The 26519-nt window shown below is 36.8% G+C and overlaps 2 long non-coding RNA genes across 2 annotated transcripts; both read right to left on the reverse strand.

The window, feature by feature from the left end:
- Nucleotides 1-1052: 1052 nt before the first annotated feature.
- Nucleotides 1053-10056, reverse strand: LOC109166258. Its single transcript, XR_002051630.1, has 3 exons — nt 9891-10056; nt 3266-3268; nt 1053-1066 (listed from the first exon to the last, which is right to left on the reverse strand). It is a non-coding gene; the product is annotated as an uncharacterized LOC109166258 (long non-coding RNA).
- A 1365-nt stretch (nt 10057-11421) lies between these two features.
- Nucleotides 11422-24665, reverse strand: LOC109166259. Its single transcript, XR_002051631.1, has 3 exons — nt 24642-24665; nt 24100-24101; nt 11422-11567 (listed from the first exon to the last, which is right to left on the reverse strand). It is a non-coding gene; the product is annotated as an uncharacterized LOC109166259 (long non-coding RNA).
- Between the last annotated feature and the right edge of the window lie 1854 nt (nt 24666-26519).

Below are 26519 nucleotides of genomic sequence, written 5' to 3' on the forward strand. Positions count from 1 at the left end.
CATCCATATATATATATATATATATATATATATAGGCTCCGGATCCCATGAGGTCACCTAGATGGATGAGATAATAAGATCTAATCTCATCCATTAAATCATGACAAATAGAAGGGTGAGATTTAAAGAGATTTGCAATGCAATTAAGGTAGTAATGTATTCATAAGGGTGAAGAAGTAATTACAATATTCTTGTTATTTTTTGTTACAAATAAATTGGAATATATTCCATATGAATAGACATATATTAATGGTAATATAAATTAGAAATATTGGGGAGAGCTGTACTACAGCCTGTTAGATAATAATATTAAGACTAACACAAATTGTAATAAACGAGTAACCTGCCTCGTTACAGCGGAAGCTTTAGGATCGCCCAAATATCCCCAGCCATAGTCGTTGGTATTGCCACGAGATGGTAAACCTGCAGAATAAAGGTTAGTGTCGTTTTGTCTATCACTTCTCTCCCGAATACGTGATGGTACGTGTCCTAAACCCGGGAGCTGTGGGAGGACTATTTTGCTTAGAAGCCTACATGTCATCAACATAGGCAGATATTCAGTTAAAGTTTAACTGAATATCCTGAGTTGCATAACAGATTAAGTCACTAATTGACTCAATCTCCTACTTGCACCACAGCCACCCAATAATACAATATATTATAATATATTGTATATAGGGAAAATACTTACATTCTCCCACTTGGTGCAAGTACTGGCACAACCTTCATTAAAGAACAAAATACAAGAACCATAGTAATACGTCATCTACTAATCAAGTGAGTAGTATCTACTATGATCACATGCATTTAAATTCTCTAACTTAGGTTCTTTATGAACAAACCCTACGTTTATTCTTAGTCCCTTAATGGATGTTTCTCAAAATATATTATGTGCACAACTGAAGGAAGAAACCATCCAAATTCACTGTATGATCTCCAAAATCTTAGAAGCATGCCTTAAGTAGAGATCTCTTAATGTTAGCATAATGCTAACTATATTCTATGACTTGTTTATAAGTTAACATAAACACTACCTCTAACGGCTAAGAGCTTGGAGTTCACACGTCTGTCACTCCCACTCATTAAGATAGCCCAAAAGATAGAAGTCACAGAAACATTCCAATGACATAAACCATAAGGTCTAAGTCAATAATTTAGAATCTTAAACATACACCAACTTCCCAAATAATCTCAAGGTCCCCCTCGAAATTAATTGAACATTACGAGTCTTACTTATAGGTCTTGCAAAATTGTTTTGAGCCTTACAAACCAAAAATGGCCCAGGATCAATTTTGAAGAAACTAAAGACTCTGTTAATTGCTAAAGAATTTATTAATTGGCAGTGCACCACAAGTTAAATGATTTCGTTCTAATAAATTCATTAATATTGTTACAACATTTTCATAAATATGTTGTACAACCAAACGTTCAATGAAATGAACTTATGAATTATAAGAACAAAAAATTAATTAATACTTGTGGAAACTTTTGGACTTATTGTTGGACGCACAACCCAATTTGGAATGTATGAAAACAACTAAATCCATCAGCTTTAGTGGAGTATCTTAATGATCTTTTCTAAATGATCACTCCCACTGATTAAGATATTCTTTAGCCAAATTAATGATATAACACTCATAATTGATTTGACCAACTAAATAATGAAGATATAATTCTCCACCATTAGTTGGGCATACTAAATAATCAATATTTGGTTCTAATTATAGTCTAACTAAATGAATAATTAATGAGGACATGATTCTCCACCATAGTTGGACATACTAAAATAATAAAATACGCCTTCCAAAACCAAGTTGGAATTCGGCTAAGAAGATATATTTTATTATTGGAATCCATAAGAGGTATATCATACCACGCAACTTACTATAGTTAGTCCAAATAACCAAGTAAGCTTCGTGAACAATAATTAAATAAAAGGTGTATCTAAATTTTGGGAAGTGACTAAATACATGTTTTGCCAATGCAAACCACGAAATTTAGAATTATAATTGAACTAAATTTATAAATTCTAAGAAATTGAGATAAAGTTATTATCTAATGGGTTGATGAATTTATTGACATAAAACTTGCCTGTGGGCTAAAGTTTTAATTCTATTAAATTCAATTAAACACTTATGATAGTATTTTATCTCAATTACTAAATAGTCAGAAGAATCTAGTGACATAAAGCTTGCCTGTGGGCTAAAGCTCTACTCAATTAGACCCAACTGAAATTTTATGATGAAATAATTAGCAAATGAGTTGAAGAATCAAGTGACATAAAACTTGCATGTGGGCTGAAGTTTTAATTCAATTAGATTCATTACAACCATTATGACAAAAAAACTTAAGAGATCATGTTCCTTATCTTAATCCCTGTGGGCAAATTAAGATATATGACCTAAAGTTTACATCATAAAATTAAGCTTCATGATAGAGATGAGAATTATTCATAAAGTAAGTAAAATTCTTTATTTCTATCATTACTGATAAAACTACTAAACTACATTCCGATACATAATTGCCTGTGGGCTAAATTATGATCATAGTTCAGTATTTCATCCTAATTAATCATACAAATATAACGAAATTGCCTGTGGGCTAAATTCCATCATATTACATACAATTAATCACAATTGATATGTCTAAAACTTTATATGACCCTAACATCTCAATATATAATTTTAACTGATTAAGGATGCTGTGGCTACTCCCCAACTAATTAGAATTATAAGATCACTAGACATTTATCAAATTTTATGTGACCCAACAACTCAATATATAATTTTAACTTATTAAGGATGCTGTGGCTACTCCCCAACTAATTAAAATTATAGGATCACTAGGCATTTATCATTGCCATCTTTATGTGATTTGAACTTTAGACAATTTTTAGTAAATTAAAGATGCTGTGGCTACTCTTTAATTAATCTAGAAATTGTAATCACTTGGCAAAAGGGGAAGTTAAAGCCTAACAAACAAATTAAACCAACACATGATATACAATTATTAGGCATACTCCCAGGAAAGTTGGTCGAGACGAAGCTCGGTTAAATACCAACTCCTTAGACAGAGTAGCGTCGCAAGGGGACTAGTAGCAACAAGGCTTTTAAGCCAGGGCCATAGAACTAGTATTCCTCCCCAAGAAACTTCCCTAAGTCATGTGTTGTCATGTTTGAAGTAAAATCGTTTGGGAGATCTATACAATTGTAGATTCACTTATGGATAAGGCTTTAAATTGATGAACTAAATTAGCGGACTAAACGTGCTTAAATTCAGGCACTACCGCAGCTAAAGTTTTATGCATAGGTCCAACTTAATAAGGAACTAATATAATTCCATCCTAAAGTATGCATTTCTAAAGGCATAATAAAATTGCATAATTAAAAAAAAATAGAATATTATGCAGTGGACAAGTATGCATAAAATCAAACATTAAACTCATATATTCTAAATAAATTGCATAAACCAAAACAATTTTAAATATGAGCAATAACCTCAAAGTATACAATTAATATTCAAAACTAGTATGATTTCTAACCAAAGAAATTCAAAATTTGAATAATAATATAATAGATGTATACTTTGAAAGGTTAAAAACTATAAGCCCACGTGGAAAAGTTTTAATTGCATAAAATCAACTTTGTGAGAAACAGGCTAAATTCACAAATATCAAGCCATAGTATATGTTTTATTCGTAAATAAAATCTCACAAATCTCAACTGCATAATTAAACTTAATATTATGCACTTAATGTGATTAAAAGCATAAAACAATTTAAAGAGTATGAAAAACACTAAATGTGTATTCAATTATTCATACTTAACTAAATGTGGCCAATGACATCTAAAATCATAATTCAAATACTAAATAAATTGCCAAGAAAACATGTTCTTCCAAAATCTGAATTGATTAAAAAAAATCACTCTCCAAAACTCAATTAATAATATTGTTAATGGCATAAAATTGCAAATAAACCAAAAAAGCAATAAATAGCCATAATAATATTATTATGCTAATTTGGAGACTAAATATGGAAAACAATAGTTAAAACTGTTAACCTTTAAAACATTTTTGGATATAACTGTAAAATGTAATAAAACTTAAGTCTGAAAATAAATGCCACATAAATCAATTTGGAAACAATTAATGTCTTAATACCATAAAAATAATGTTATCATTAATTAAAATATTAATAGTAATAAGGAGCATTATAATCACTATGAACATCCGCACGTGGAGGCTGGTGGGGAGAGGGATGTAAACGGCGTCCACATCCGGATCATCCAGCACGGCATCGTAGCTGTCGTAAATTTTCACGGTGGCGGAGCACTCGGTCTCTGCGGCAAACGCTGCGGCTTTCTCCGCCGTGCGGCTGGCCACGGTGGAGATGGTAGCGTTCGGAGCCAGCGATATAGCCCCGGCCAGCTTGCGCGCTACGGTGGCACAGCCCAATATTCCGAAACGGATTTGCCTCTCGTTAGCCATTTTTCCCCGTCACGACCATTGCGAGTCCACGGTACTGACAAACCAAAAACAACAAAACTGGCAGTACATATCCGAAAAAATAAATAAATTATGTACTGTAATATGCTTAGGCAAGCCTGGAATTTTGCATGGAATTATACATTTATACAGTTCGTTGCTTTTCCAGAAAACAAAAACAAATATATTTTCAAAATATATATTTGTTACCGATTAATCAACCAGGCAGAGATTTTTAGGGCTCTGATACCAAATGTTAGATAATAATATTAAGACTAACACAAACTGTAATAAACGAGTAACCTGCCTCGTTACAGCGGAAGCTTTAGGATCGCCCAAATATCCCCAGCCATAGTCGTTGGTATTGCCACGAGATGGTAAACCTGCAGAATAAAGGTTAGTGTCGTTTTGTCTACCACTTCTCTCCCGAATACGTGATGGTACGTGTCCTAAACCCGGGAGCTGTGGGAGGACTATTTTGCTTAGAAGCCTACATGCCATCAACATAGGCAGATATTCAGTTAAAGCTTAACTGAATATCCTGAGTTGCATAACAGATTAAGTCACTAATTGACTCAATCTCCTACTTGCACCACAGCCACCCAATAATACAATATATTATAATATATTGTATATAGGGAAAATACTTACACAGCCACCGTGAGCAGAAACCTAGTGTTGTAGCCATTTTTTGCGGCAGCGTTGATGGCGTATACGGAATCAGGTTTGTGCAACGGATCTAGACTAATGATTGATAATGGTATTAGGTGTATGCACTTGTTGTCGTTAGGGTGTGCGTTGTGCGGGTTGAGTCTGTGCATTTGTTTAAGATTGTTTAATGAGTGCATTCGTGTGGCGTGTTTTTGAATTCGTCTTACATAATATAGGTACCGCGTGCGTTGTTCATAGCTTCCTATGCACCGCGAGGGGTGTTTTGATATCAAACGGTAGTGGTTGTTAACATGGAAGATTGTGCGAAACGTTGTTATAGCTTCGTATTTGTGAAAAAACTTGTATAGTATGAACGTGGTTAATTTGTGTAGTCTTCCTCTACCACCTCACTGCGTTGATGGTGGTTGACGAGAGCAAGTATGATGTTAAGCTTGTGCAAATTATTTGTTATTTTGATATACGGATTGGTTATGTATATGGTTTGCGTGTGATAGTTAGGGTGTGTGCAGATGATGAAGTATGAGTACTGAGTGCATGCGTATTTAATATTTTTGAGAATGAAATAAAAACTCTGATGTGTTGTACACCTGTAGTGTTCATCTATCGCCTACCTGGTTGATTGTTAGGAGAAGTGTGCAAGTTAACTGTTAAACCTGTGCAAGTTACATTCAAGGAAGTGGTAATATATCAAGCATTTGTGTGCATTCTGTGTAAGGAACTGATACCCATAGTAAGCTTTTAATTCCTGTGTGTACGAGAGACAAATAATTTAATGAATATTGTGTTATGTAGTAGTAAAAAGATTTCGATTACGTGAGTGCGTTTGTGTATGTAGGTATGTGCGAATTTCATTTGTTTGTGCAATACGATCGGGTAGCCTGGAAAACTGCAATATCATTGTTGGGTCGTTTTTTCAGCATTTTTTGGGTGATATTTTGGGTGTATAAGGTTTTTTTTTTTTTTTTTTTTTTGAAGGATGGTTGTGCGTCATGGGAATAAGAATTTACTTGGAGGGATAGTTTGCAACGATCTAGATGTGTGTGTGCAGTTGGTGTGTGGATTAGTGCATGCATGAATTAATATGATATACATGTTTGTGCGTTCGGTTGGGTTAGCTTGTGCATAAAATTGAGTATGAGTACTGAGTGCATGCGTATTTTTAATATTTCTGAGAAGGAAATGAAAACTTTGATGTGCTGTACACTTGTAGTGTTTATCTATCGCCTACCTGGTTGATTGTTAGGAGAAGTGTGCAAGTTAACTGTTAAGCATGTGCAAGTTACATTCCACCTACGCGAAAGTAGCTATCGTTGTTGTTATTTGTAACATATGTACTTGATACGTAATGAAATGAGAAGATGTATAACATTTAATATTATTATAAAGTTATAAACTCACACTAAGATCCATGAGTGCGTTGAATTAATGATGACGTGTGATATAAAAATGTATTTGATAACTCAAAATATGTTACATGCATGTTTGTGCGGTGCAGGACCCAGTGGTGAAAACGAATCAGAAAAGGAATGTGACATGGTTGTTAGTCTTGGTGGTACGAAATACTGGTGCCCCAGTTAATACCCGCACGACGCTATCTGTACGTGTGGAGCAATCCGGGTGTAGCTTAATAAAGCGCGTGATATCATCCAGCGCCACGTCTAGCAAAGTTGTCTTCTCATCTAAGATTTCACCAATAGTCTGCATTGTTTTAATGGAACAAGTATACATAAGAGTCGAAATTAATACAAGTAAAAATGCAGTACTAAAAAAAATGTGCTTGTAATTATTAGCTAATGCACACGCTGTATCGTAATAATGCATACACCATGAATAACCCAAACCCGGTGACCAAACTGAAACTGAAATACAAAAACGTATTTATAACAAAAACGAACTTAAAACGCAAATTACAACACACCTTGAGCAAACAAGTGCACAAATTATTCCCCACAATCAATGTAATTCGCACATGCTATAACCCGTAATGCACAGACATAAGACGCACACACCATAAGTACGCAATGCACACTGCATTATTAAACTGTTTTCCCACAAATCCAAACCCAATGACCACAAAATGAAATACAAAAGCCTATTTTTAACCACAATAGGAAGTCGCACCCACCATAAGAACTATACGCACACTGCACCAAACACCAAACAACGACACTGAACGCACCAAAATAAAGGTCCAACAACAGAGAATAAGAAAACAAAAAAACAAAGGTCGGGTTGCATACACGGCAAAATTAAACACACACGACACGTATGCACAAAACCCGCACACACACCCCATTTAAACTAATTCAGATGCACATACCTGAAGTCGATTCGCAAATCATCGCACCAAACTCACGAAAACAAGTAAAAAAAAAAAAAAAAAAAAAAAAAAAAAAAAACAAAGCCACACTCCTAGTTGCGAATAGCACGAGAACATTAAAAAAAAAAAATCCACGAATAAAATCACCAACTCACACCTCCATTTCAGAACCCCATCCTCCCACCGCCAATCACCGCACTAGTACAATCAAACTCCCACCCTTACCCGCCAAACCACGGACATGCAAATAACATGCCGGCCAGACCCGGCCTTTATCCCTCAAAAAAACCAAAAAAAAAAAAAAAAAACCAAACCAGCACAGTACGAGAACCCAAAATACATATCAAGTTATTAGTCTGGGCAAGTTAACTTGGTTTACAATCCTCCAAACAACAAACACCGATCGCACACGCCGACCTCCTATAACGCACCCACCTCCCCCCGGACGAATACATACCCACCCCATTTATGAATCATTTAATTAGCAACTTAAATGACCTTTTAGTCTACTTTTTATGAATCATTTAATTAATGTAGTATACAAGTTTATATTATATTTCATTGTATTCAAATTAATTTAGAAAAACTTAAAGTTGTAAATAAAAGAAATTAAAATTAAAAAGTATTTATGAATATAGTGTTATTCAAATAATTTTATGTAATTGATTATGTTTCATATTTTCACATTTTGTCTTAAAGTGTTCTTCATTTTTATTTATTCATTTGTGTGTTTGGGTGCAATTCTTGATGATTTAGATGATGAATTGAATGGTTTTTGAAGCATTTCGGATGCATGTAGGGGTGTGCAGCGGACGGGTTCGGGCGGATCGGATTGGGGAACCGTTCATCCGATCGGATTTCGGATGGGGGAAAACTACCCCAATCCGGTCGAATTAAGAGGGAAATCCTTTCGGATTTCCCATGTTCGGATACGGTCGGGTGGGGGTCGGATTTCGGTTTGAAGTCGGATTATAAAACATACAAAAAAAAAAAAAAACTGTAAAAATGTTCAACAAACTTAATAACCCTAAAATAAATTACCAAAGCTATGTAGGCATTTAGATACACAATTACATATTGCAGTTTCCAACTTTGGCTCAAAAAGCAAAAATGATGTTCACAAAAATACACACAATCAACAATTCTAAAACAACACTAAACTACTAAGTACTAATTACTAAAGTACTCAGCAGTCAGCAATCAACATTCGGCATTAGTCACCATTCACCAATCAGCCTTCAACAATCAGCATTCATCCATTCCTCATCTTCCTGCTCAATTATAAAACCATTAAAGGCTTTAAACTTTAAAGCCAATAAAGACAAAGAGAAGTAGAGAACTAATAATAATTAATAACAAAGGCTCAAATTGCTTTTTTTCATATCATTTAAGAGTTGGGGGCAAATTGCTTCATGAGTTTTGTCTCAGAGCAACATACCAAACACCCAAAGTCCTTTTAATTCAGATAAATGGTGGAAGCATCATCATAGCCATAACTAAACAGAAAGGAGAATATGAGAGGAAGGGAAGTGATATACCAGAATTCCAGAATACCAGAGATGTAACTGAGTAAGGGCAGCAACATTTATAAAAAAGTTACCAAGCCACTTAGCAATTAGCAATTTAGCAGTTCTGGAATCTTACCTGAGTTGCCTCAAAGAGTCCACACATTTATCAATCAAACTAAACAGAAAGTCAGAAAGCATTCAAAGCAATGTTATATAAAAGTATTACAGCAATTGTTGGGAGTGTTCCAACAGTACTTGGTAAAGAACCAGCAGCTCCAGTGGACAATTCTGCACAAAAAGGAAAAACAAAAAAGAGTTTAGAAAAGGTAACAATTAACAATTTATAAAGTTGAAACCTAGACAGTTAGAAAAAAAAAAAAAGAAGTACCCTTCTCTAATCTTTCAACATCATCCAAGTTTTCCTCAACAGAGATTGGATGATTGGGTGCCCTCAACCAATCTTGTACACATACTAGGGCTTCAACAATTTTAGGAGTTAAGGAACTCCTAAAGGCATCTAATACCCTACCACTAGTACTGAATGCACTCTCAGAGGCAACAGTTGAAATGGGAACAGCCAGCACATCCCTTGCCATTCTAGAGAGTATAGGAAATCTATCACTGTTGACCTTCCACCATCTTAGGACATCAAAGTCCACATTTTCTTCATCTTCCACTAATTTTTCACTTAGATAAATCTGGAGTTCAGTTTCTTTACTGCTTCCACCAGACTCCATTCTCTGTTTTTTAAGCTGGCTTTTCATTATAGCCTGAGGTTTTCCAACTTAAGTTTGAGAATGGACAGGTTCAGATTGGGTAGATTGCAATTGCACAGTAGGGGATGCAGATTGCACATGGTAGGTGGCTGTATAATCATTAAACAGCAGAACCATAGAAGATTGAACCTTTTCAAAGCATGATTTTCCTTTTTCATCACCATATAACTGGGCAAATTGGGCAGGCATGTACTCAATCTTATCCCTAGGATCCAAAATATTGGCATAGAATATCAAGAAGTTCATTTTTTCAGGATCTCCCCAATATTTTTCAAATTTTTGTTTCATATGGGACCCCATTTCCTATAAAACAGACATAACACAGAAAAAATTAACACAAAGTCAAACACAATTCACAGATGCATACAAACACATTCAGAAATCAGAAAATGTTAACAATTTACCTTTTCAGAGGTTGAAACAGAGTTAACCACGTCATCCAGCATGCAACCTAAGTCAGAAATCTCAGAAAAGAAAGTATTTGAAGTGACATAGAGAGAACCAGATATTCTCACAGTCATCTCATAGAAGCCTTTCAGGAAATTGACTAAGCTTTGCACAGAAAGCCAATCTATAAAATTTGGAATAGAATCAGATAAGTCAGCATTCAATGAGGCATCATTCTCATAAGCTTCAAAGGCCCTCTGGTACTGAAGGGCAGTGTTGAGCATCATGTATGTGCTGTTCCATCTTGTTGGAACATCAAGTTGTAATGCACATTTGGCTTCCACCCCATTAAGCACAGCAATCTCTCTAAACTTCTTAAGTCTGGCAGGAGAACTCCTCACCCATCTCACAACATCTCTAACTTTCTTAACAGAAGGACCTGCATATCTCAACCCATCCTGAACCACTAAGTTCAACACATGGGCTATGCACCTCATGTGCATATATTGAACCCTAACAGAAGACCCACCCCAAGACAGAAGTTTGTTCTTGAAAAACCCCAAAGCTGTGTCATTTGAAGAGGCATTATCAACAGTAACAGTGAAGACATTTTTAATCCCCCAATCAAGAAGACAACTCTCAAGGGCTTTGGCTATGTACTCTCCCTTATGAGAAGAAATTGGGACAAAGGAAATGATCTTTTTGTTAAGCTTCCACTGATCATCAATGAAATGTGCAGTAATGCACATGTAATTTATCCTTTGGACAGAGGTCCATGTATCAGTGGTCAAGCTGACCCTTTGGGTGCTCACCCTAAACAACTTTTTTAAGCTTATTCTCTCATCTAGGTAAATCTGGTAAATGTCTCTAGAAATGGTCCACCTAGAAGGGATTTGAAACCTAGGACAAGCAACTAAAATGAATTTCCTAAAGCCATTTCCCTCAACAATCCTAAAGGGAAGTTCATCAACAATTATCATCTCACACAATGCCCTCCTAATAGCCTCTTGGTTGAAAACCCAAGTCTCCAAAACCCCCTCAGAAGCTTCTGTTCCAGAGGCATTAAAGGTGAGAAGAGACTGCCTTGTGTCCTTACAATGAGGATTTTTTAGGCAGGCCTTCATATGGTTTTTCAATGAGGAAGTGCCATGCTTTTTACTTTCACATTTATAAATTTTTGCACAATAAAGGCATTTGCCCTCAACTACTGGTCCCTCAGTTTCACCTTCAGCAGGTGGAGCACGGATCTTTTCAAAATGATCCCATACTATAGACCTAGACTCCACCTCTTTCCTCTTCTTTGTAGGAACAACAGGAGGAGAAGGCATAGGATTTGTCTGAGGATTTCTCTCAGTACCTTGAGCTTCTACTCCATGCTCCTCATCAGTTGAGGTTGGAGGGTGTCCAGATGCACTGATGCTTTCCATCTATAAAGATGGGCATCAGTATCCAAATAAAGCAGACAATCAAACAGCATGTGAGATTACAAATCATACAATCATATTAAAGCTTCCACCATACAATCATACATAGAAGTATTACATATTACTTTCAGTTAATTTCACATGTCATCATGTATGCAGAATTGCACATAAACAATTTAAGGGTCACATATCCATAAACTTAATACAATTTACAATTTACAATTTACAAAGAAATCCATATTCAGGCATTCAAGCTAAGTGGATGTATGCCACTTCATAATGCTCATCATCTATATGGATTTCACACAAAGGGGCTAGGGCTTCCACCAGATTAGGGACAATTACCCCTTTAAGCCTTTAACTCAGTTAGTCAGTTACACACTTACAGATTAAGCTTCCACCAACAGATTACAATTTAGTGACAAGTGAGTAAGTAATCTGGAACTTCTCAACAGATCACAACATCACAGTCCATACAAATCACAAAATCACAATCAGAAAAACCATAATCAAACTATCAAACTAACAATCATAAATTAGAGACAAAACCCATCTAGTCTCTGGAACTTCTCAACAGATCACAACATCACACTATCACAGTCCATACAAATCACAAAATCACAATCAGAAAAACCATAACCAAACTATCAAACTAACAATCATAAATTAGAGACAAGTGAGTAAGTAATCTGGAACTTCTCAAAAGATCACAACATCACACTATCACAGTCCATACAAATCACAAAATCACAATCAGAAAAACCATAATCAAACTATCAAACTAACAATCATAAATTAGAGACAAGTGAGTAAGTAATCTGGAACTTCTCAACAGATCACAACATCACAGTCCATACAAATCACAAAATCACAATCAGAAAAACCCTAATCAAACTATCAAACTAACAATCTTAAATTAGAGACAAGTGAGTAAGTAATCTGGAACTTCTCAACAAATCACAACATCACAGTCCATACAAATCACAAAATCACAATCAGAAAAACCCTAATCAAACTATCAAACTAACAATCTTAAATTAGAGACAAGTGAGTAAGTAATCTGGAACTTCTCAACAGATCACAACATCACAGTCCATACAAATCACAAAATCACAATCAGAAAAACCCTAATCAAACTATCAAACTAACAATCTTAAATTAGAGACAAGTGAGTAAGTAATCTGGAACTTCTCAACAGATCACAACATCACAGTCCATACAAATCACAAAATCACAATCAAAAAAACCCTAATCAAACTATCAAACTAACAATCTAAAAAACTAGGGTTTAGAGAATAATGATTACTTCGTTTCTCTAAATTAAACCCCCGAGAACAAAGGGCTTCGATTCCTAGCCAGCGAACTGCAATCCACCGGAGTATCGCTCCCACCGGAGACTCGCTTGGGGCTTGAGGGCTACCGGAAACGAATGGGGCTTGAGAGCTTCCACCGGAGAATAATAGCTTCCACACTACAGACACTCACACTCTCAGAGTCTCAGAGAGACTGTCTGAGAGAAGCTGAGATTCTGAGAACTGAGAGTTCTCTGGAAGAAGGGAACGAGAGACTGTGAGAGAACTAGGGTAGAGAGAAGAGAGAAGTCAGAGAGTTCTCTGGAAGAAGGGAAGAGGCGAAGACTGAAGAGCTGCGCAAATGAGACTAGGGTTTGCGAACTCTCTGCTACTTCTTCTATATATACTTAGGCTACACGACGTCGCATTATACGTAGGCTTAGTCTTATTCGGGTGATCAGACGGGTTCGGGTGGAAAATATACCCCCCTCCCCGACCTAATTAAACCGGCGTCGTTTTCCTCCTCGGTTCGGTTTTGCCTGATCGGGTTCGGTTCCCGATCCATTCTTGTGTGTCGGGTTCGGGTCGGTCGGGTTGGGCGGGTTGGGCGGGTTATGCACAGGCCTAGATGCATGTAGAGTCAATGGGAGTCAACGAGAAGCTATGAATATAGGGGAAACATCTCTTAGATCCAAATAGTGGTCTGTTCAATGGTCTTGATCATTTAGGCAAATAAAGGTAAAGGGGGAGATTATGTGGGGCTCAAACACCATGACTTTTTGTCCAAAAATTTCAAGCATGTGTAGATTTTTTTAAGCCAGTTTTTCGTTGGATTGCAGTCATTATGACCTGAGTTTTTACAAAGAGGCCCGGAAAATCTGGTCCCAAAGACCACAATATAGAATGCAATGGAGCATCCTAGTATTTTCCGAAGATCTAATAAGATGGTCTGCATCGTTTCTCAACTTACCAGCCTAATACAGTATCTAGAGTTTTTTGTTTTTTTGTTTTTTTTTTTGTCACATTATTTTGTGTGTTGTATGAGAGAGTTGGATAGGGCATCCAATAATGTTCTCATAAGGCCTAGCCTTTTTACAGTATTTATATGCCAATTGTACAGAATATATACAATGTAGTTATAGATTGGCACATCGCCAATGATATAGAACATATCAAAAAGAAGAAGAATACATTGATAGAAGAGATGAGGATCAACATCAACCAGTTGAACTGACCCCCCCTCCCTAGTGTTTTTGCTTCGTGTGTAGAGTTTAGATAATAAGTTTTGTGGTGTTCTTTTGTTTCTCTCATCTTTATGTAACATTTAACTCATACTTTTATTGGAGTGGAAAACTCAATTATAGTTTCATTTGATCAATAATATAAATAAAATATGTTAGACAAGTTATTCCTTTGTATTTTAGATACACAATAATTTCATTTTGTTACGAACACAAAAAAAATATAAAATTTGTTAAAATTTAACAGCTACCATTTCTTTACTTAAAAATAATACCATTTTCGGACCATTGTCCACGGTATAACAACCGTACCATCTACCATTTCCTTTCCTTTCCTTTCCCCTCCTTCCATTTGAAGACTTAAAAGTCTTCATAACCATCCAACAAGTCAACAACTACACCCCCACTTATTCCTTATTTTATGTAATTAGTGAGGAAATTTTTGTTTGTTTCCCCTTAGAAGCTGCCAAAAGTAGAGGATTAGGGGATTAAACAATTGTTTGGTTGTCCCTTAATCAACCAAAATAATGATGGGCTGTTTGGTTCACGGACTAGGCCTGAAATGGCATAGCATTCCCAGTAATAGGCTTATTCCTCTGTTTGGTAACCACTTGTATACCTAGGAACATTGTTCCTGGGAATGACATATTCCCCTTGCAAGGAGAATAGAGATTCTGGGGGGCTGCGCTCTTGGTATTAGGCTATTCCTGAGTTCTCGGGAATAGCCTAAAGTTTCTATTTCCTATTTTACCTCCCAATTAAATTTATTTCCTATTTCACCACCGCCGCCGCCGTCGTCGCGACCGCCGCTACCACCACCCTAGCACCGCCACCGCCACCGCGACCATCGCCATCGTCATGGCCACCACTGCCACCGTCCACCGCCACTACCGCCGCCACCACCACCACCACCACCACCACCATCGCCACCACCGCCGCCGCCACCACCACCATATATTTCTATATATATATATGCTCAAAATATATTTTGGCAATATAGAGAAATATAATAATAATTATAAATACTAACATAGCTGATATGACATCCATCAATTGAACAGATTAGGACATGAGGTGATAGCGGAGTTGATGTATCTATTAATGATAGTCAACAAGTCTTATGGTACGGAGGGTCAAAAAGTCTTTTGTCACGTAGCATCAAGAAAAGCACATTTAATCCCTATAAATCATGAGGATATAGGAAGTAGGCCACGTATGATAAGTAGAATTGTCCTATAACCTATCATCAGGTGTGAAGAATATATTTTGATAACCTTAATATTATGCAGAAGATGGTACGGTGTCCTATAACCTATCATCAGGTGTGAAGAATATATTTTGATAACCTTAATATTATGTAGAAGTGATGGTACGGTGGTGGGAGTCCGATGATGGTGATTAATATTGTACGGTGGTGGGAGTCCGGCGGTGGACATTGATATTGTGATACGAGTATATCCACAGTAGAAGAATGTGAAAATCAAGAATTGAGAGAAAGAAAAGAACAACCCATGCTACTAAGCCAAGGAGAAACCGAATGAAACCGGCATGGATGGCTGATTACATTTGTTAGACTAAGTTTATTCGTAATAGGATACATTAGTTTAGTCCTAATACATTATTATATCATATCAATTAGGAATCATAGTCCTAAGCATAATATGAGTAACTTAGTATATAATCGCCCTGCATGCTAGGGGAAATACATGCGAATTATTATTATCTTTTTCTTCTCTGCTATCATCTTCCTTCTCTGAAATCCCTCTCCCTCTCTCCCTCTCTCTCCCTCTCTCTCCCTCTCTCTCTCCCTCTGAATCATCTTCCTTCTCTGAAATCCCTCTCCCTCTCTCCCTCTCTCTCCCTCTGATTTCCCCTCCCCTAATTCCAACTCTGGAGTCTGCATCCACTCAAAGCGGTGCCGGCTTGATACGAGTTCGTATCAATTGGTGCTTTCATTGAGAGTCGAACTCATCTTTCTTGTTCTTTTACACACTCAAAACTGTAATCCTACTTCATTATGTCAGACAACCAATCTACATCAACAACTGGTCCTTGGGAGCAGGCAATTGCCGAATTTCAAGAAAATTTTGATAGACAAACTGTTACAAATCACCAACTCATTACCTCCGTGTCACGGTTGGAAACGATGGTAACAACAAATAAAAATGCAGCAGTGCAACCTCAAACACATGGAATTTTAGGACTTCCACCTGATAATCATCTACAACCATCTTTGCAACCGGAAAGTGGCCAAGGGACTCAACGATTTCATATGAAACTTGAGTTACCTCGCTTTGATGGCTCAGATCCTCATGGTTGGATATTTAGAATTCAAGAATATTTTGATTTTTATGATACACCCGACACACAGCGATTGCGAATATCAGAATTCACAATGGAAGGGAATGCTTCTGGGTGGTATCAATGGATGAAAAGGAATGGAATGTTAACTACATGGAAGGAATTTTTACAGAATATCACAAAGCGGTTCGGCGAGTCTCGTTTTGAGGATTCCCAAGGAAAATTGTCAAAATTGACACAGCAAACCACAGAAGATCCAATCTTAGAAGAAGAAACCATAGTGCATGGGCAAGATGACATAATCGCAGGAGATATTTCCAGTCTAAACTCATTGGCAGGCCCGGGTAATCCCAGATCGCTTAAACTTTTGGGAGAAGTTAATGGCCGAAAGTTACAGATTTTAATAGATAATGGCAGCACTCATAACTTTGTGCAACACAAAATTGCTGAGCAATTACAGTTGCATACTTTGAAGGTCACACTAAGTGGCACAACACTGAAGAGAAGCACATCATACCATCCACAGACTGACGGGCATACAGAAGTAATGAATCGAGGCTTAGAGCAATACTTAAGGGCTTTTACTCACATCAAACCAACCAATTGGACGTCATACTTGGGATTGGCAGAATTTTGCGCCAATACAAGCTACCGCAGCAGTATTAAAATGACTCCATTTCAAGCACTATATACAATACCACCACCCACCTTAGCACCGTATACAAAAGACACACTAACAGTGCAAGCACTAGATGAATTATTGTTGGATCGTGACAGATTGATAAGGCCACTGAAACACAATCTTCGGGAAGCTCAGCATCGCATGGCCCAAAAAGCCAATGCCAAAAGAAACAAAATGAAATTTTCAGTAGGAGATAAGGTCTGGCTTCGTCTACAACCATATAGACAGATATCAGTAACACGTAGAAGCTCTAACAAACTATCACAACGCTATTATGGTCCATTCAACATCTTGAAAAAAATATGGGAAGTTGCATACCGCCTCGAGCTACTACCACAAGCAAGAATTCATTCAGTATTCCATGTCTCACAACTCAAGAAACACATAGGAACTGAAGAAAATATAGAGGTCCAATTACCAGAAGAAATTGTGGGCCGATCACCAATTTCAACTCTACTAGCACTCTGTGGGGAACAGAATGTTCTAAAAAATGGAAAAATACAACGCCAAGTCTTAGTGCAATGGTCAGATAGTAGTCCAGAAAATGCCACTTGGGAAGCTGCCGAGGAAATGGAATGATGGTACCCGAATCTCCACCTTGAGGACAAGGTGGTCGTAGAAGGGAAGGGGAGTGATACGAGTATATCCACAGTAGAAGAAGGTGAAAATCAAGAATTGGGAGAAAGAAAAGAAACAACCCATGCTACTAGGCCAAGGAGAAAACGAAGGAAACCGGCATGGATGGCTGATTACATTTGTTAGACTAAGTTTATTCGTAATAGGATACATTAGTTTAGTCCTAATACATTATTATATCATATTAATTAGGAATCATAGTCCTAAGCATAATATGAGTAACTTAGTATATAATCGCCCTGCATGCTAGGGGAAATACATGCGAATTATTATTATCTTTTTCTTCTCTGCTATCATCTTCCTTCTCTGAAATCCCTCTCCCTCTCTCCCTCTCTCTCCCTCTCTCTCCCTCTCTCTCCCTCTCTCTCTCCCTCTGAATCATCTTCCTTCTCTGAAATCCCTCTCCCTCTCTCCCTCTCTCTCCCTCTGATTTCCCCTCCCCTAATTCCAACTCTGGAGTCTGCATCCACTCAAAGCGGTGCCGGCTTGATACGAGTTCGTATCAATTGGTGCTTTCATTGAGAGTCGAACTCATCTTTCTTTTTCTTTTACACACTCAAAACTGTAATCCTACTTCATTATGTCAGACAACCAATCTACATCAACAACTCGTCCTTGGGAGCAGGCAATTGCCGAATTTCAAGAAAATTTTGATAGACAAACTGTTACAAATCACCAACTCATTACCTCTGTGTCACGGTTGGAAACGATGGTAACAACAAATAAAAATGCAGCAGTGCAACCTCAAACACATGGAATTTTAGGACTTCCACCTGATAATCATCTACAACCATCTTTGCAACCGGAAAGTGGCCAAGGGACTCAACGATTTCATATGAAACTTGAGTTACCTCGCTTTGATGGCTCAGATCCTCATGGTTGGATATTTAGAATTCAAGAATATTTTGATTTTTATGATACACCCGACACACAGCGATTGCGAATATCAGGATTCACAATGGAAGGGAATGCTTCTGGGTGGTATCAATGGATGAAAAGGAATGGAATGTTAACTACATGGAAGGAATTTTTACAGAATATCACAAAGCGGTTCGGCGAGTCTCGTTTTGAGGATTCCCAAGGAAAATTGTCAAAATTGACACAGCAAACCACAGAAGATCCAATCTTAGAAGAAGAAACCATAGTGCATGGGCAAGATGACATAATCGCAGGAGATATTTCCAGTCTAAACTCATTGGCAGGCCCGGGTAATCCCAGATCGCTTAAACTTTTGGGAGAAGTTAATGGCCGAAAGTTACAGATTTTAATAGATAATGGCAGCACTCATAACTTTGTGCAACACAAAATTGCTGAGCAATTACAGTTGCATACTTTGAAGGTCACACTAAGTGGCACAACACTGAAGAGAAGCACATCATACCATCCACAGACTGACGGGCATACAGAAGTAATGAATCGAGGCTTAGAGCAATACTTAAGGGTTTTTACTCACATCAAACCAACCAATTGGACGTCATACTTGGGATTGGCAGAATTTTGCGCCAATACAAGCTACCGCAGCAGTATTAAAATGACTCCATTTCAAGCACTATATACAATACCACCACCCACCTTAGCACCGTATACAAAAGACACACTAACAGTGCAAGCACTAGATGAATTATTGTTGGATCGTGACAGATTGATAAGGCCACTGAAACACAATCTTCGGGAAGCTCAGCATCGCATGGCCCAAAAAGCCAATGCCAAAAGAAACAAAATGAAATTTTCAGTAGGAGATAAGGTCTGGCTTCGTCTACAACCATATAGACAGATATCAGTAACACGTAGAAGCTCTAACAAACTATCACAACGCTATTATGGTCCATTCAACATCTTGAAAAAAATATGGGAAGTTGCATACCGCCTCGAGCTACTACCACAAGCAAGAATTCATTCAGTATTCCATGTCTCACAACTCAAGAAACACATAGGAACTGAAGAAAATATAGAGGTCCAATTACCAGAAAAAATTGTGGGCCGATCACCAATTTCAACTCTACTAGCGCTCTGTGGGGAACAGAATGTTCTAAAAAATGGAAAAATACAACGCCAAGTCTTAGTGCAATGGTCAGATAGTAGTCCAGAAAACGCCACTTGGGAAGCTGCCGAGGAAATGGAATGATGGTACCCGAATCTCCACCTTGAGGACAAGGTGGTCGTAGAAGGGAAGGGGAGTGATACGAGTATATCCACAGTAGAAGAAGGTGAAAATCAAGAATTGGGAGAAAGAAAAGAAACAACCCATGCTACTAGGCCAAGGAGAAAACGAAGGAAACCGGCATGGATGGCTGATTACATTTGTTAGACTAAGTTTATTCGTAATAGGATACATTAGTTTAGTCCTAATACATTATTATATCATATTAATTAGGAATCATAGTCATAAGCATAATAGGAGTATGTAACTTAGTTCTACTATTATAGGGGTCATTTCAATTTTAGTCCATTATAATTATTTTTGTTACATTGCGTTCATTATTATTAAAAGTGTTCCAATTTTAGTTCACGGAAAATCTAAAAATGAACTAAAATTGGAACACTTTTAATAATAGTTGACGCAATGTGGCAAAAATAATTATGATGGACTAAAATTGAAAAAAACCCCTATAATAGTAGAACCAAAAATGGAATTCACCCTTTACAGGGCATTTGGTTGGAGAGGGGGAATTATGTGGGAAAAGATTTGTAATTCCATGGGAGATGAATTACTGAGAATAAAGTGGGAATTTAAATTCCAATGCTTGGTTGACAGGAATAGAATTATCAGGAATTCCAATTCCAATGTTTGGTATACATGGAGATTGAAAGGGAATAAGTAGTATAAAGTCTAAAATGTCCATTGTTGTTGTCAAACATTAATTTTAGGTTAAAAAGGGAATGGGTAATTTTGACTCATCACTATCTTTTTTTCTTCCTAAAATCCCAAGAATTAAAATATCAGGGGGGACATGGGATTTTAATTCTATGAAATGGAATTGCAATTCCTTTCAACCAAACAAGGAAATTTTGTGGCATTTGAAATTAGGTGGGGATTAAGTGGGAAGGAAATTTAAAATCCCTTCAACCAAACGCCCTGTTAAAAGTTGTTGGCATTATTTATAGAGTAAATACCCAAAATAGTCCCTCGACTATAGTTAAATTCACAAATTGGTCATCGACTTCCAATTTCAACCAATTAAGCCCTTAACTTTGCAATTTTAACACAATTTGGTCCTCTGTCTATTTGACCGTTTGTTGACTGTGATTTTTGAGGATATATATGTAATTTCATGGTCCATCGTTGGGTTTTTAAGGTTCCGTTTGCATTTCCAGACCGCACTGTTACATTTGAATCCACTGCCGAAAGCAATCTACCAAATCCGGTCGCCTTTCTTCATCCTCCCTTTGGATTCAATGTAGTTGAGTTCGTACCAGAGCGAAGAAGACGACATGTTTCTGAACCGGTGCAACGTCATCCTGGAGGCCTCCACGTGCTCCGACGAGAGCTGAAGGTTCTTCTGGAGATCGTCGATCACGGTCAACAAATAGTCAAATAGATGGAGGATCAAATCGTGTCAAAATTACAAAGTTAAGGACTTAATTGGTTAAAATTAAACGTCGATGACCAATTTGTGAATTTAGCTATAGTCGAGGGACCATTTTAGGTATTTACTCTTATTTATATATTGGTGGAGACAAAGTTTTACAGATGAGAGAGAAATTAAAACAATTTTTTAACAAAAGATCAGACTGTTATAAATATATATACTTAGTGGACATTATTATGTAACGGACGTAACGGTCCGATAATTAAGCATACCATTATTGTATCTGTTATACTTGCATTGTATATATACTTACATATGTTGTATTGTTTGGGGGCTAGTGAAATGAAACTTACTCTTCCCCCTATCTCTCTATACTATGTTCTTGTTTTAGCTTATACGGAATACTTTGAATACTATACTCAAATCACCGGTTAGGAGCTAACGGGCACAAACAACATTACAACACGTTATCAGCACGATCAATCTCGGTGAACGGTACTTTAACTAAGCGGTGAACGGTACTTTTATGAGTTTTCTAAGCCTTATTAGATGATGCCTATAATTGCATATTTGTATTCTAGAAATATTTGATTGTTTACAGCTTTGGTATGATATATATATTTATCGCCTATGCTTGTTTATGTGATTTCATGTTTTCATACATATTTCGATATATACATCATTTTCAAATGACTAATTCACAAAATTTTTATTCCAAGAATGGATGTTTTTTTCATTGCCCACTCAAATTTTTCGAACAATTTTTTGTTCTGAAAACCAAATATCAAACCAAGAAAACAATAACCCTATATCCGGATTCATGGACAAGAATTCACCCAGATCAGAAACCAAAATCAAATCATAAATAAAGATTGGTTTCATACCAATCTGCCTTCCGACGGCAGGAGTTCTGTCCGATCAGCATTCCGGCGGCGCGGTCCTCCGGTAGAGGGCGGCGGTATCTCTGGCTCTGCGGTGTTTTTCTTTCGTCTTTTTATCGAAAATCATCAATACATGTTCCCTTTGGCCGGAACCTGTCACCACTCTTTTATCCGATCGGCGATTGTGGCTTCTTGGCTGGCCTCTATCTGATGGACGGATGCGGCGGCATCTTCTGCTCTCCGCTCTCTCTCTCTCTCTCTCTCCGGCTGCATGAACATCCTGCGAGCCGGTGTGGTGGATAGGCCGGTGGTACACTACTGCGGCGTCCGACAGCGTTGCGAGGACGGTGGTCACTGAGAGCAGCGGCGTATTCGGCCACCCATTTTTTTTTCCTCTTCGGTTTTGTCGAAACCGTATGAGTAATAACGCCAGATGCGTTATTTCTAAATGGCATTTATTTACGGTTGTTTTTCTCCCTTAAAAATCTAGCAAAATAATATACTCCGTATATACTATTTTCAATGGGCCAGACCCATTCTTCTCAATTAAATTGCCAAAAGAAGAAGATATTCTTGTCTGTTGGGCCATCCATATTAATGCTGAAAGTATATCCAAGTCTAGTATGTTAGGCCACTTATTTTTTTTCCAATGAATCAGTGGCCTCATACTCATTTTGTAAAAAAAAAATTTTGACTAGCCTTAAATCTATGGATGCTCATGCACTTAATTGCTATTATTGTGCAATTTATTCTCTTTATATGAGTTCATATGCATAATATATAATTTTATTATTATACGAACCTCAAATTATTCTTTAGAGGTGGACCCTCGTTTTAGCCAGCCTTAGTATATATAGATTTTTTTGAAAAATCTCGATATTGGCTGCTATCACCAGTATGAACTCATCGAGCTTGGTTTCAACGGGAGCAATTACTTAGAAGTCCAAGAGTGATAATGCCTTGAAAGCTTTAATTTTTCCTCTTCTTGCACCGCCCCTGAAAAATGAAGACCTTACTGAAAAGGATCCCTATGTTTTCCTAAAATCCCTAAAGGACGGTTTTGAGCAGCAAATATCACTAGCCCTTCCCCAGACGCAATTTGGCTGACTTAACTTGAGATTTCAAGATTTAAAGTCAGTGACTGATTATAATTTGGCATTACACAAAATTGTGTTCCAATTTAATTTTGTACCAGTGCCTGAAGCACATAATGTTGTTCAGTCATGAAACGCCAAGAGGGGCTGAGGAAGAGGTCGCGATATGAATCAAGGCAAATGTGGCAACAATAACTCTCGAAACCATAATACACAGCAGTATGATCCAACTCGTCGAGGACAACCACTTTCATAAAATTTGAACTCTGGCCCAACAACGAGTATGCTTCAAGTAAAGGCACTGATCAAGTACGTGCCACACCCGAAGCATTTTGTTGAAAACTACCAACAGATTGTAAAATCACGATAATGAGAAGCAAAAGGTTGAATCCAACCATGTTGCATTGCCTGAAGCAAACACTCTTGTTGGTAATAATGTTGATCTACTGAAACACGAGCTCAAGGTTTGATCATTATCTACAAACCTTAAACTTATTCCTTCCATTTGATAAAGATTTTCTATTGTGGGCTCCAGAAGAGCGTCACTCATACTACCTAAGGGTACTTGTTTAAAAATAAAAATAAAAAAGCACTCCTATACCCTCAATGAAAAGAACGTTGCTTCATATGATCATAATTCTGGCCCAACAGCAAATATGCTTCAATTGTTGGCTAAAAAGGCACCGATCACGTGTGTGCCACATCTCGAAGCATTTTGTTGAAACCTAAATGAACATCACAATGTTGAATCCAATCAAGTTGCCTTGCCTGAAGCAAACGCTCTTGTTGGTTATATTGATGGCCTATGTTTTCATTCAACATCATTTCAGTGATGTTTTATTTTGGAAGATCTTTATACAAACATCTAACTTCTTCCTGCAATTATTGATAAGGTTTCCTTTGTGGGTTCGGGTAGAGCTTCACTTTTACTCCATCAATTTTTTATAAACTGAAATGCCTTCATCCGATCAAATATCTACTTTGATCACATATCCTATGATGAGTAGACATATGTTACTCTTTCTTTATGATCTAAAAAGACAGATATGATCTAGTACCTTATGGATAATGCCTATTTTATGGATTATCCTATGAACTTCGTCCATTTTTCGACGATTATTATATGACATTGAGCATTAAGGCGGAGTATCAAATACCTCAAACCCAAATGGTTTAGCTAATTAATAAAATTATGACTTATTGCTAAACCATTATTTTTCAAATTTTCAATATGCCGGATACTTGGTGGGGAAAAGCAATATTTATGCTAAAAATTTCGGCACACTGCATATCCTTATTCCCCCTTACATCTAATACGTGGTTTTCAAACAAACATTTCCCAAATCTGCATTTCTACTCTTATGAATGCAGTCCAGTCTATTACATAATCACCATAGTGTATCCATCTAAACTTCCATTTGTTGTCTCCAATATTTAAAGCCCCTGAAAGAGATGCGATGGATACGCTGACTGCATGAAGATCGGTTCACGGCATTAGGGGGAGATATGATCAAAATTAAAATGGAATGCCGAGAAATTTCATGAAATGATCTTCAAAAATCAAATCCACGTACCAATTAGACTGAACTGGAAGTTCAGAAAGAAATCAAACATATCTGCCAAATAATCTTTTTCATAAAAAGAGTGACTAGGTCCCATACATATTCCCCAAAATTGGACCATATATATCTATCAATACTCCTTGACGCCAGAAGCGCGGGAGATTCATTGGGATAGAAAAATAAAGAATCAACTAGATCTAGTAAAGAATTTATGTCACTCGTGAAAATCTTAGAGCTCTTGAAATATTAAAAAGTTATATCTTTAAGACGATCGTCCAGACGACGAGAAAAAGCCCAGTAAAATTATTGGTGCACCAAATATTCATAATACTGGGTTGCGGAACAACCAGATATAAATATCCTTGGGAAATGGCTATAATCTGGTTAACTTCGAAAACTACTTTTATATATATGGGAGAGATTCTTAAAAATATTGTAAGTTGTCGACAACACAGTTGCCTTCAAATTGCTCATATTATATGACAATCTGGATCCAGAACTAGGTGCCAGAAGCGCCTAGGTTGATTAATATATAGAGAGAGCAATTAAAGGCATATACATCTCAACTCGCTAATATATTCCTTTTGTACACCATTGAAGTATTAACCCTGTAGGTTACAAATGGTGTTTGTATGAAGGAAAACAAGAATGATAAGGTGGTGAGATATAAAGCGAGTCTGTAGCCTAAGGGTTCACGCAGAAACCCAGCATCAAGTATACTTTCCCATGATAAATATTATTAAAAGTTCCGCTACATGATTGGCAGAATAATTCTAGATATGCAGCTTATTAAAGTCATGACCTAGAAATTATGGGTCATTAGACACTAATGTTTATATGAAAATCCTTGATGGATTTATAATTCTCAAAAATGAAAGAGAATAAATATCACAACACGTTTGTTGTTGAAGTACAATTGCTTTACTCAAACTTAAAATAGTGAAGCAATTGATTGAGTAATTTCCTCTTAAAATAGGAAATTATAGAAATGAATATGTACCAGTACGTACTTATTAAGGGGCTTATTGGAGATGGAGAATCAAGTATTACATCGACCTGTAGATCGAGCATTTCCTTAAAAGGAATTTTACATACTATTTAGTCTATGTCCAAATAATCTCCTGAAGTAGATAAGGACCATTTTTACCTAAAAGGATACTTCAGGACCAGAAGTCCACTGCTTCAAAACGTCAGTTTTTGAATACCTTTTCTTTGAGACATAAAATTCCCAAATTCACATCTTATTTTTGTAATTTGTAAAGAGTGATTTGGTGATTCTCCTAGAAAGAAAAGGAAATTTTGTTAAATAATATCCTTAAGGTATAAAATACATCTTTAGAGAAGTCATTTGAATATTGGCATTATGTTAAACGTCATGACTTGGATTGATATATTATAAATCAATCTAAGCTTTAAGCATCTTAAAGCCTAAGGGATAATACTTGTTCTTATAGATGTATTTTGTATATTATCATCTCGTTATTACTTTCCCGCTTTGTCATAGCGACTGTTAAGTTATGAGATGAAATAAGGAATAGCAAATCAAGGTACAAATATTCATATTGATGCTTTTGACATGAAGTCATCATACTTCGGACAAATAAAAACGTATATAGTTTTTTATGATATAAAATACCTTGATCCACATGAACTCCAGAAGAGTGATAAAATATTTGTCCAGAAGATTTGCTCCAATGACAAGTTAGCAAATCTATACCTACAAAATAT

This window comes from Ipomoea nil, unplaced genomic scaffold (genome assembly GCF_001879475.1).
Source record: "Ipomoea nil cultivar Tokyo-kokei standard unplaced genomic scaffold, Asagao_1.1 scaffold3087, whole genome shotgun sequence".
Classification (NCBI taxonomy): domain Eukaryota; kingdom Viridiplantae; phylum Streptophyta; class Magnoliopsida; order Solanales; family Convolvulaceae; genus Ipomoea; species Ipomoea nil.